The sequence below is a fragment of the Marmota marmota genome, unplaced genomic scaffold (assembly GCF_001458135.2).
Source record: "Marmota marmota marmota unplaced genomic scaffold, marMar, whole genome shotgun sequence".
NCBI lineage: Eukaryota > Metazoa > Chordata > Mammalia > Rodentia > Sciuridae > Marmota > Marmota marmota.
This window is the reverse complement of record NW_026000057.1, coordinates 36,801,146-36,814,303: the sequence shown is the minus strand read 5'-3', so window position 1 is coordinate 36,814,303 and position 13,158 is coordinate 36,801,146. Positions and strand designations below refer to the sequence as shown.

The window sequence follows — 13,158 nt, the reverse complement described above, 5'->3', positions numbered from 1 at the left end:
GGAAATAAACACACTGGTTGTATTTCTGTCACAACTGCCTTAGAAAAGAGAGAGCCAATCTTATGCAGCTGTTTTTCCTTGTCCTGTTAAGTTTTGGACTAGCAGAACAGGTCACCAAGGGAACTGTGAAAACCTGTCTTCACCCCAAGACCCTGTAATTTTGTGCATGAGGTTAATCACCTGACATTACTGCTCTTTCTTTGATGTCATGGGGCACAAGAGTAGCTGTGTCCTCCAAGACCTCTCACCTTCAAAATCTATATGATTTCATAGAGGTTACCTTAGCTCAAAAGAATTCCATTTGAAAACTTTCTGAATAGCATACTAACCTCACAATCTGCTGTCTATGAGAGGTGTTTAATGATGTTTCCTGGAAATAAGATGGATTCCTGATGAGAAAATTTTGAAATAAGAAATCTCCAAGTTTGTACTTTTTCCTTTGAATTGTATATTCTATGTCTTCCTTAAACTGAACTGATTTAGAAATATTATATGTTTGTACAGCTTTATATCTGGACACTGTTGTCATTTAAGAGGTTTGTGACTCCGAAGATTCAGAATAACAAATAGACATTGCCCATACATATTCTCTTTGATTATCATTACAAAAAAAAAAAAAGGTGGTCTTCAAAAAAATTTTTTTCAGGACAGTTTTTTACCCTTTGAAATCTCTCAATATTACATAATTAAAAGTTCGAGACAGATATTCACAAGGCTGAATATGTAAAATACGGAAGCAAAGTTTCTCCTAGATTCCTCATTGAGAAAAGTATGTATGGTCCTATCTCTCAGTAAAACTTTCTGGTCATGAAAATGATTAATTTTCTTGCTTACCCTAATGAAAGATTATGTAAATTATTATTGGCAAATTTAGTTCTTGTTTTCTTATTTCCTGACAAGCAACAGAATAGCCATTGAAAATATAATCTAAAAGCATAACCCAAATAGGACATGTTGAAGTCTGAGATAAGGCTTCAATTTTAACTTATAAACTCTTATAAAATGTAATTCACATAAGAAAAGGAACTCTAGAGCTCTAATCAACACATTTCCAATAGTGTCCACAGCTGAAGAGAAATGACATAAAAGGATTAACAAACATACTATACATATTAATTCCTGACTCAGTGCTCCAAGGAGCTGCCCTAGGAAACAACATAAGGGATGTTATTAATCTTAATATCATATTTCATAATATTAAATTCTAGTAATTATTAAAAAGGAAATAAATTGGGCCATAGCAAATTAATATTTAATGTAGTAATTCTAGTATTATATATAATTAATAGTATCAAAAGTATTATCTGTAACCTCTGAAATCATATTTTTATGAAACAATATTCCAGTCTTAAGAAATTTTCCATGGTAGAACATGAATTTATTTTACCAGAAAAAAATGAGGAAATGAGATTTGCCATCTCCCTAAAAGCGTTGGAACAGAGTTAACTGAGAATGCCCAGACTCTGGTCCAACAGGAACCCCACCAGTGCTTCTCTAGTGTTGAGTGCCTAGAACTTTCCTCACAAGAGCATCTGGACTCCAGAAGAGCCACTTGGGGACAGGTGGACCAGAGGTAGCATGGAAAGGTTAACTGGTAAATTTCTTAGCAAGGTCCTCTTGTTCTTGCTTGTTATTGTCTTGTTATTTACACAAAGAAAGTCATAATATTGGATTATAAAACAGAAAAAAATTCTCTGCTCCCCAAATTATTATTTTTTTCTTAAGTAAGAAATTCACTCAGTATAATTCACTCTTTGAATTCTTTAACTTGCAATTGTTATAAACTTAAATTATAAACTTATTCTGAGGGTCATTTTTGGGTGTGTGTGTGTGTGTGTGTGTGAGAGAGAGAGAGAGAGAGAGAGAGCTTCGAAAGATATCTTTCTGGTGGAAAGAGGGATGATTATGTCTTAATCTTAGATGTAAAATAAATATATTCTGAAAAAATATCTCAAGTGAATATAAGCAAATCTTTGAGATGTGTTGCAGCTACTTTGCTCCTCACAAGTAGCCAGCAATGCATGGGCATTAGTGCAGGCTCTGAAAGCTTAGCTTTTGTCTTCAGGAGGTCTCAAGCACATTGTTAATAAGCCAGAGATAGAGCTAAATGGCCCTTCTTGGTGAGAGGAGTATGTGAATTTAATAGTGGAGAGGCTGCTAAATACAGTGTCTGCTGGCAGTTGACATAAACCACAAAATGCTCTTTAAGTTCTTCAAACCCAATTACTTCAACCACTAGATAAGGTTACAATGCATGATATTATTATGCTGCAGGCTTTCTCCTCCCTCCAAGTTAATATCTTTGTTTTGATTTTGGCTGGGGAAGTTCCTTTGTTGGTCAGCCACAACATTTCCATTAACTCACATAAATTCCCCATCTCACGGGCTCCTGCCAGTTTTCTCCCTGCCCAAACAGGATAGATAACATTAGCAGTGTTGCATGAAACATCTAAAATTAAAATTAGTTTTCCCATAGCTTCCGACCACTGGATTGTGAATAACTAAAGTATTACTCACAGTGTTCACAATCAAAGCAATGAACATGGGAAGACTTTTTTATTTTAACTAGGAACCAAATCTTTATGCATAATATTAGAAACTATTTAAAGGTTTTACATAATAAGGGAGCCCCAGAGTTATTTCAGAAATTACTTTTGGATCTTGGGAAGTTTGATTTCTGTTTTGGCTGCTCGGAGTGGTGGCCACTGAGAGCTCTGTAGTTCCTAATGGTGGAAAGTTACTCCATTAGACCTACTTTAGCCATTCAAGCAGCCAACACATTCACTAGATGTCTGCTAGATATGAAGTCCTCATGGATACTGTAGCAATGGCTTCACTAGTGAACCTTTGGTATTTCACAAGCCAGAAAAATAAATTTATCATTTTACCACAGATTCAAAGCTAAGTATTTTATAGACATTTTTCCTGAATTCCTGATAATAATCCAGAGAGGTAAATAAAATTATTCAAATTTTATAGATTTATAGACTTAGATCCTTTAAACAATCTGCCCAAGTTTATATGGTCACTAATGGAAAAACCAAAATTTAAGTAAGACTCAGGTTGTACTCTGATCTATTACTGTGCAGTACTTAATTAAGCCCTTGCTAAAGGCCTCATTAGCTAGGCTTTGGAAAGAGTGGAAATGAATAAACTTCTTCTCTGCACTTGAACTAGTGTCTGACTCATAGGACCCCAGAGAGAAGTCTGTTCTGATGCTGTGCAGTATCCATGTGGCATCTTTAAATCTGCTAGGAAAGATTCAATCTATATGCAACTCTGCTTCTTCCCTGAGACACACAGTAGGTACCAGTTAGACCTTTATGTGACACTACCACCACCAACAAAGCTCAAAGAACTTTATTCTTCTTCTTCCAGGTACTGTTCTAAGTGCTTTCCACACACTAACTCAAGTAAACTAATTTAAGTAACCCTGTGGGGTCAGCCTGTTTTAGGGCCAGGGTATTGTGAAGAGAAATTTCTATATTCAGATATTTGTGTGCAATTCTACCTACTATGTTTTTTCTTAATGATTCACATATCTAATTAGCTAAGTAAAAACAGAGAATTCCTGCAGCAAAGAAACTTATCTTTGTTCTAGCCTGTATCTTCCAAATTAATTTTAATACAGATTGTCTATCTTCACTGAGACCTGTTGATAGCTCAAAGCAAAAATTGAAAGTTCCTTCTCTGGGCCTTCAGTAAATATCCTAAATTCAGAAGCAAACTTTCAATGGCCAGTAGGTAGGGAGGAGGCAGCACGCATGGAGGGGTGTTACTCCAGAAATTCCAGGGAGACACTGGGGACACTGGAGACACTGGGCTCAGGTGAGCGAGGCTGCACTCCATGTGCCAATCAGAAAGTTGTTGGCAAATATAGAAACAATTAATTTTTTCACTTAATTACAGGCTGTACTTAAACCAAACCTTTAACATTTCTGCAATACCCTAATGTAAATCCCAGTGATGAAACATGCCTAAAGATCAGATGCCACTGGAGTTCAGAGCATGGAGCAGATGCTGTAGCCTGAATGCTTAGAAAATCTTCAGTTTTTGAGATTGAGCCTTAGTGCTGGGTGGGATTTGCAAAAATACAGATATGGATATATAAAAGTAGTATTGTGGTATGCCTGTGTTTGAGGTTGGGCAAAAGGAGTCAGCATGCAACAAAACATGTTGCCTGTGTTCTGTAGACAGCCATAACATGATCTCACTCCCATGGCAGTGCTCATGTGAGCGTTCAGAAATGTAAGTTAAATTCAAGTTATGGAGTTCTTTGAGGGCGAGATCAAGAATGCCAACTAGTTTTGGTAATCCATAGGGAGTCCTCGAAGGTTCTTGGGAAGTGGGATCACATAAAAAGTGGTATTATAGGAAGAATCTCTTAGTGGTGCCATGTGGGGAGATCTGGAAAGAGAGAAAAGGTAAAGCAGGTGGTATTGAGGGCCATATGGTGAAAACCTGCATGCTTACTGCAGTGGAATGGAACTATAGGGAAATGTTTGAGGGACCACTGGGTGTAAGGGGGAAGACAGCTGTTGAAGAATGCAGGCTCCTAAAACCGAAGCTAAAATAATTAACTGAAATAAAATTTTATCATCAGTTTTGTCAATATATTGAATAATTACAGTATTGATATAAACTCATTGATTCATATTAAAATATCATGTTTTAATAATTGCTAAAATTCTTTTCAAAAAATTTGGAAGAGGTATCTTCCTTTGCACAAATTCTATACTCACAGGGGAAAAAAAAATCATCTGAGAAATAAATAACGTGATGTCTGCTCTAGTTAGCATTCTGTTTCCAAAGTCTGTGCTGTCACTCTCAGTTTCCTTATAGCTGTTGTCTGCTTTGTGTCCAGAAGACAAAGAGAAAAAGCTGACTGTTTTTCTTTATTCTGAACACTGAGTTTGTTTTCCACTTCTCCTTTCTGATCCTACTCCATCTTGTTCAGTACCCTAGGAGGGTCGCCTGTAGGAAATACATTTCAAGGCTCCCTTGCCTCTGGTTACCGGTTGACTTTGGCCAACAAGGAAAAAAAAAAGAGAGAGAGAGATTCTACCAGGAGATTTAATGGCAGGAGGCAATGTTTTGAAGAAAGCCAATTCGGCATAGCTTCCCCCAACTCTGACTTCAGTGACAGATGTTTAGCTTATAATCAGTCATAGTGGGAGAATTTATATTGTGAAAATGAGCAAGTGCTACAAATTGGGATTTTCATATTTGGAAAGTCACATTATCAGCATGCCACTGGGGATGTGGTTCTAGGTACTTCTTTCTTTGGCTCCATCTGCAGATTGCTCTCAGGTTGGCTGAGAATCTCAACTGAAGGAACATAGATGGGGTTCTCTCCATATAAGTAACTCTCATCAATTTCACCATTTTTTTTTCTTCTTACTCTTCACAGCTTTAAGAAGATAATAGTTATCTGACTTGAACCTCTCAGGTTACTACATCTTCTCTTAACCTGAACCATCCTGTATTATGGCTACTAGTTACCTATTGACCGCTTGATATTGTGACTATCATAGTGGTGTAATCGAGGAACAGAATTCTGTACTTTATTTAGTTAAGATTAATATTAAAATTTATTTAATTAATATTAAAATTCAGAAGCAAAAATATCTTAAATGTTTTTCATTAAACAACTTTTTTTTCATTAAATAATTTTTTTTTGTATTGATAGGACTTCATTTTACTTCAGGATTTATTATTTGAACAGAGATGGGCTATAAATATAAGATATATACTAGATTTTAAAGACTTACTGTGAAAACAATGAAAAAAATCTTACTAATAATTTTTTAATATTCATTTTCTATTAAAATAACATTTAAAATATGTTGGATTGAACTAAATAAATTATTAATGTCATTGAACTCATTTCTTTTTTGGGGGGTATCAGGGGTGAACTCGGGGGCACTTGACCACTAAGACACATCCCCAGCCCTATTTTGTATTTTATTTAAAGACAGGGTCTCACTGAGTTGCTTAGTGTCTTACTTTTGCTGAGGCTGGCTTTGAACTCGAGATCCTCCTGCCTCAGCGACCATGCCCTACTTGAATTCATTTCTTTAAATAAGACAATTTTTAATTACTGTATGGCTCCTATTGTTGGAAAGTTCCACTCTAAACAATAGCCAAATGTATCCCAAATGTGGGATACATTCAGTGGGCACTAACTTTTAATGATGTTTCCTAACAATTGATAGGATTTTTGTAGTGTAGTGCACTAGAGTGGACTATCCTCTAAAAACATTTCCTGAATGGAAGGAAATAATCCTATTGTTAAGTATCTATCAATAATTTTTGAATATACAATTCAACTCAGTCATCCTGAGAGATAGGAGTGTTTTGAGATACCTTATTTTACAGATCAGAAAACTGAGGCACAAAGAAATTTCTTGCTCATGTCACACCTGGTAAACATAGAGGCCAGAATCAAGATCAGGTTCTCTTGACTTTACTGTCCAGGATTTTCCCAGCACACCATACAATAAAGATTCCTTATTCCAATGAATTTGAAACAAAAGTCATGGAGGAAATTTGTTGATTTATTAGATATTGATTTTAAGATTCTTCTCGAAATAAAAGTGGGTCTCCAGTGTGTTTCCCCCACCAATGCCTCAGACCAAATTCTATTTCTTTCTTGGCTCCAGGGGTAACCACTTTGAAGTAATCCTAGAAAGACCATGGCTTAACACTTCCATGACATGTGGTTTCTAGGGGTGGCTTTTCAGGTTACGAACATGAAGGGACAGCCAGGGGTTTGGTGGAATCAGTCCAGCTAATGTGGGCATCTGGCATTCAGCTGAGCTCTCCCCAACCCCAGTTGTGGTTTTGTTCCACCTCATCTTGATCCTTAATTTTACTGCTAAGTGGACCATGAGATAGTCTTGCTTCCTTTATAGAATGCTTTAAAAGCATATACAAACAGAGTCTCAAAGATATAAACTGTACCCAGGTCACAAATGGGATGAAGGATCTTGACCTTGGGGCTGAAGACTTCACATGTTGCGGCCCATTCTCATTTTCAATCTAGTCATGATTTGATTCTCCTGCATTTGATTCTGACTGACTGGTGTAGTTCTTCGTGGAAGGTTTAGAATGATATTTACACACATTAGCACTCTTTGCACTAGACTTTATGTATCCTTCTTTGCTAAATAAATGTGAAATAAATTTTTTTTAGATGCAGGTAGGTCCTGTTCTTGAACCCATGCTAAGTCTGGAATAGTGCATAGCTGTGTGACATTAACCACTAAAAAGAGAGTTACAGGAACCTCCAGGATCACTGCAAAGTTGGTCCTGGTTTTGTACTCCTTATTTAGTGCAAGGAATCCTTTGGTGTATAATAAATACTGACCAATTCAGTGTAACAAAGGAAGGGATGCTTCCTACCATATCCATTTTATACTTTCCATCTAACTTAGTATCATGGTATGATGACCCTAGACATGCTCTCATTGGAACCTTTCAGAAACTGGAAACAGGTAACGTGGAGTTTAAAAGCAAAGCTTGGGATCAGGCCTGTATTCAGTTGTGTTAACTAAGTAGACTAATTTCTTTACCTCTCTATACCTCAATTTCCTCATCATCAAGAAGAGGGAAACACCATAGCCCTTAGGGGTTTTTCAGGTATCAGTAATGGAAGTCAGCTCTTAAGGATACGTGTTAGCCAATGGAACCAAATAAAGGACAGAACTAGCCATGGAAGGATATGAATCCAAAGGGCTCTGGGCTTGCAGGGAACAAGGTGCATTGGCATTATTAGGGCACCACACAAAAAAAGAAAGTTAAAGAGGTCTTCAGATTGCATCCCATCTTTCTATTCAAAATGCACATTCAAGAAAACATTTGGGTGGTTAGTTGGGGTCCTGCATGTCTCTTCTCCTTGGTCAGAGGAGGGCATGAGAAGCAGGTTATTCCCAGGCACAGCCCCATCAAACTCCAGTCAAGTCTGGAGGCCAAGTATTTAAATAAAACATTGGGTGGTGTAATGTAGGAACAGGGCATGGATTCAGAACAAGTAAAAGAAACAGAAGTGTTTTACAGACTTCTGGCTTACAGAGTCATTATGATGTTCAAATGAGATAATTGACATGGGTACAATTAGGATAATTTTTGAGAGGGGGCATATTAGGGATTGAATTCAGGGGCACTCAACCACTGAGCTCCAGCCCCAGCCCAAGCCCAATTTTGTATTTTATTAGAGACAGGGTCTCACTGAGTTGCTTAGTGCCTTGCTTTTGCTGAGGCTGGCTTTGAACTCTTGATCCTCCTGTCTCAGCCTCCCGCCCGAGCTGCTGGGATTATAGGCGTACACCACTGTGCCTGGCAATTGACATAATTTTTAAAGTTATCATTAGAAAGAAGAAAGAGCTCACAATCCAGCTTGTTTTTCTTACTAAGAGTGATCAGGTCCTCAAAGAGCTTATTTTATACAGACACATATGTGAATATATCTGAAAAATATTTATTTTTATCAGCATTTTCTTGGATTTCACTTAAAAGTTTACTACAAGGGCATTTTAGCAATGTGCTATCGAACTAGGTGGAGATATATGGAAACAAAATGAGTAGGAATTATGTCCCAAATAGTTAGCATGAAATTAAAAAATCCGCCTTCATTATTTCAAACACAAGCCAACAATAAATCTTACACCATCTATTTTAGTTATGTTAAATCATAGTCGTATGTGATCATGATTATGTCTAATTGTGGGAGAAAGAATTTAATTTTAGAGTATGAATGAAATATACCCTTGTTGACATCTTATGTATGACAGTCTGAGAACAATAGGGGGAGAGCCAACAGCAATGTGATATAAATCCCCCTACAGAGAGAATAATAAAGAACCTTTAAATTGAGGATTCTGACTCTTAATGATAGTTTCAGAAGACTGGGCTATCCATATTTAGAATGTAACAGCTGCTTCAAATTAGGGAGACTGTAGACTCTTCTGACATGAGTTCATTGATGATGATGATGATGATGATGATGTGTGTGTGAATGTCACTTCAGTTGTGTGTAATCAGAAAATCTAGAATAATTCCCTGAAATATTACTTTACAGAGAAATATTTTCTGTGGTAAACTGCTGTTCTCCACTAAGATTGCCTATCTGCATTGAAATTTGTGACTTTTTAAAAGAACATCAAGAGAGAGTTGCATGACAACCCCAGGAACTTAAAAGGAACCAACTCTCTATTTTTTTTTTTTACACTTCTGCTTTCACTTCACAACAATGTCTTTCATTAAAACTAAATAATTATCCCTGTCAAAGCAAGGCCTCAAACAATTAAAGTAAGACTGAAAGTTATTTCCCTCTTTGGAAATCTTTAGTAAAAGGCCAAATATTCATACAATATGAAAAAGAATCAGAGTATACCCTTTGCTTCCATGACACATGGCAACTCAGAGAAGCTCCTAGTGCATTGATGGTGGCCATTTGGCATGAAAATATAGTGCCTGGCAAAACTTCGCAGGGAATTCTATAAATAAATAAGAGTGTAAGGAAATGAAAATTTTGTCAGTCTATAATTTCACTCTGGACAGGACACTGTAGATATTCAAATCCATTGGAGTTACCACCCTTTCCATTCTAGAAATGATTTAGTATTCAGACTGTGCCTGGGCCACAATTAGGAGGTGATATGAAGTACACCTGCCTGACTGGGATCTAGTTTCTTGGTGAGCTTCATTCCTCCCTTCTTCTCTGCTTGTCCTTCCCTCTTTTCTTGTTCTGAGATAATAGTAAATTCACATGAAGTTGTAATAAATAATACAGAGAGATAAGATAGACCCTCTACCCACTTTCCCTCAGTGATCACATCTTGTAAAACTATAGAACAACATCCCAACTAGGATACCACCATGGATAGAGTCATAGACAGAATATTTCCATCACCAGTAGGATGTCCCAAGTTGCCTTCACAGTTACTTTCACTTTTCTCCTGTCCTAATTCTGTCATTTCAGGAATGTTATCTAAATGGGATCACATAGTATATAGTCTTTTGGGATTGACTTCTCTCATTCAACAATTTTTTTCTGGGGATTGTAGGCTGTGCTAATGTGTGTTGATGATTTATGTCTTTTTATTTAAAAATAGTTTTCTGTGGTATTGATGTACCATTCCTCTGTTGAAAGACATCTAAGTTCATTTTCAGTTTTTGGCTATTAAGAATAAAGCATCTCCAGAATAAAGCAGCAGCTCCAGATATCTGGACATCAATATTCATTGTTCACATTAGTCAAAAGGTGGAGACAGACACAGAACACACACACGCGCACACACACACACACACACACACACACACATATTGGAACATTATTTAGCATTAAAAAGGATGAAATTCTGATACATGCTACAACATGAGTAAACCACAAAAACATGGTAAGTGAAATTAGTTAGACCTATAAGGACACATATTGTATAACTGTACTCATATGAGGGACCTAGAATTGGTAAATTCCTAAAGACAGAGAGAATAGAAGTTGCCAGGAGCTGGGTGGAGAGGGAAATGGGAGTTATTATCTGAGTACAGAGTTTCTGTTTGGGATGATGATTTTGTTTTAGGAATGGAGAGTAGTGATGACTACAGAGCATAGTGAAATGCGCTCAGTGCTACTGAATTGTGCACTAGAAAATGGCTAAACGGGCATCCTATGCACTCCTGTAACTCCCCCACCCCCAAATTTCATAATTTCTAATCTTCAAGAATTTATAATTTTGCTGGAGAGATGAGATTATAAATAAACACAACATGTTAAATCAGCATCATATAAGTAGGAGAAATAATAGAGTTAAAACAAAACTAGTTCAGTGATGAGAAAAAATCCCTTCTCTCTGCAGTGAGAGTAGAAATCATCCTTGAAGTAACATCAGAAAGATGAAATTTGTAGTGAGCCTCCCAGGGTAGCTAGGATTTGACATAAAGTCAAAGACCAGACAGTCATCTTATAGCAATCTATAAGATGACTGGCTGCTGTCAAAAGGGCATAGCATGGAGAGAACAGGAGGCTGCCCTGTTTCAGGAAACAGGAAAAACTGGGCATAATGATTCAAAAGGGAGAGATTCAAATACAGAGGGAACAAGTAAATGGTGGGGAATTTGGGATGCTAGTGGAGAGGTGCCTGAGTGTCCTTAGACCCCATACTCTCAACAGCTTCTAAAGGAATTTAAAAAAGGATACTGACTTTATATAGATTAGGGGAATGTTTTGATATGTGCAATTGTTTTTTTAAGATCTCAGACTAAAGAGTAGGTTCTATTTTTTTTTTCAAACAGAGAGAGAGCGAGAGAGAGAGAGAGAATTTTTAAATATTTATTTTTCAGTTTTCAGTGGACACAACATCTTTATTTTATTTTTATGTGGTGCTGAGGATTGAACCCAGTGCCCTGCGCATGCCAGGCGAGCGCGTTACCACTTGAGCTACATCCCCAGCCCAAGAGTAGGTGCTATTTTTATGTGAAAAATATTTTTCTCAATTATAGACTAGAGACGATTATTCGCTTAATATGTCAACCAAAATCAGAATAATTTTGTTGTTAATTATTTTTTACTCTTTAATTTAGAGTACCCTTTCAAATGTCCATTAGGCATTATTTTGATTTACTCTCATTGCATCCATTTTTCTCATATAGACTGATAATTAAATACCAGAAGAATCAGCACTTTAAATTTTTTTTTCATTTTTTTTTTTACTCCTGCTCCTTCTCCTCCTCCTCAAATTTAACCCAGGAGCACTTAACTACTGAGTCACATCCCCAATCCTTTTTATTTTTTCTTTGAGACAGGTTCTCACTAAGTTGCTTAGGGTCTTTCTCAGTTAATGAGGCTCGCTTTGAATTTGCAGTCTTCCTGCCTCAGCCTCTGGAGCTGCTGGGATTATAGGTATGTGCCACCATGCCTGACACTTTAAATTATTTTTGAAGGACTATATTACAGATGCTCCTGTATTTATGATAGGGTTACAGTCCTGAAAAACCCACTGCAAATTGAAACTATTGCATCTACAAATGCATTTATTGCACCTGACCCACCAAGAACATGACAACTTAGCCACGTGGTATACTGTATCCCTTGCTTCCCAGAGGTGCACTTTGAATTTGCTGCCTAGCTTTGGGAGAGAGTGTCTTATCAAATCTTGCCAGCCTAGGAAAAAACTAAAATTTAAAATATTCTTTATTCTGAATGTATTTTTATATTAAATGCACTTTTGCACCAAAAATGAAAATTCAAGCCTTTAAAAGTCGGGAACCTTGTGTAAATTTTTCATGGACAAAATTATGAGTAAATTCTTTTCACCCAGTTGTCTTTTCAAGTGGGGAGCATGTTCAAAAGTTGAGTCCTTATCTATATTAAATTCTTGCTCATCAATTTCCCTCTTTCAGTGTAAGGTAATAGTAATACTTACTTACACTGTTGTAAGGAAAAAACAGGACTGTGAGTTTTTAAAAATAGAACTCTATTCTAACGTTTTAGATAATAAATTTTGGATGGTTTGAACTAGCCCTTATTTATAAATCTTTGCATTCTCCAAGCACCTCTGTACCTGTCACATAGCACCAAGTTATTATTGGTAGCATTATTGAAAATAGCAGCAATACCATATGTGTTTACTTTCCTTTATACATGGAATTTGTTTAATAAGTTTGTTAGTTAATAAGTGAGTGAATTTACATGAACCCTAGTTTTAAAACAATCCATCATGTGTTGTGAAATCATAGTAAACCACAGTTAACCCAGAATTAAGAAGTTATATTGCTTGTGTTGAGTTTGGTGGTGCACACCTGTAATCCCAGAGGCTTGGGAGGCTGAGGCAAGCAGATCATAAGTTTGATGTTAGCCTCAGAAACTTAGTGAGGCCCTCCACAACTCAGCAAGATCTTGTCTCAATATAAAAGTAAAAAGGATTGGGGATGTAGTTCAATTATAAAGCATCTATAGGTTCAATTTCCAATACCAGAAAAAAGTTATATTACTTGTATCCACAACAAACAAACAATCCTCATAGAATCATTATTTGTTCTATTTCTGGTAAGAAACATTTAAAGTAATGCTGAATAAAAATCAAAATTTCATGTCTTCCATTGGCTTTCCTTTGTATTTAAGCAAACAGTATACATGATATAATCAATACATACTAT

General features: G+C 36.5%; 1 protein-coding gene and 1 non-coding gene across 2 annotated transcripts in view; one reads left to right on the top strand and one right to left on the bottom strand.

Annotated features, from left to right (window-relative positions):
• The window catches only part of Dkk2 (dickkopf WNT signaling pathway inhibitor 2), a 98,129-nt gene that overhangs the window by 39,668 nt on the left and 45,303 nt on the right, over positions 1–13,158 (top strand). The window lies entirely within an intron of this gene.
• LOC125619852 lies at positions 9,277–9,392 on the bottom strand. The gene has a single exon (XR_007351442.1). It is a non-coding gene; the product is annotated as a U5 spliceosomal RNA (small nuclear RNA).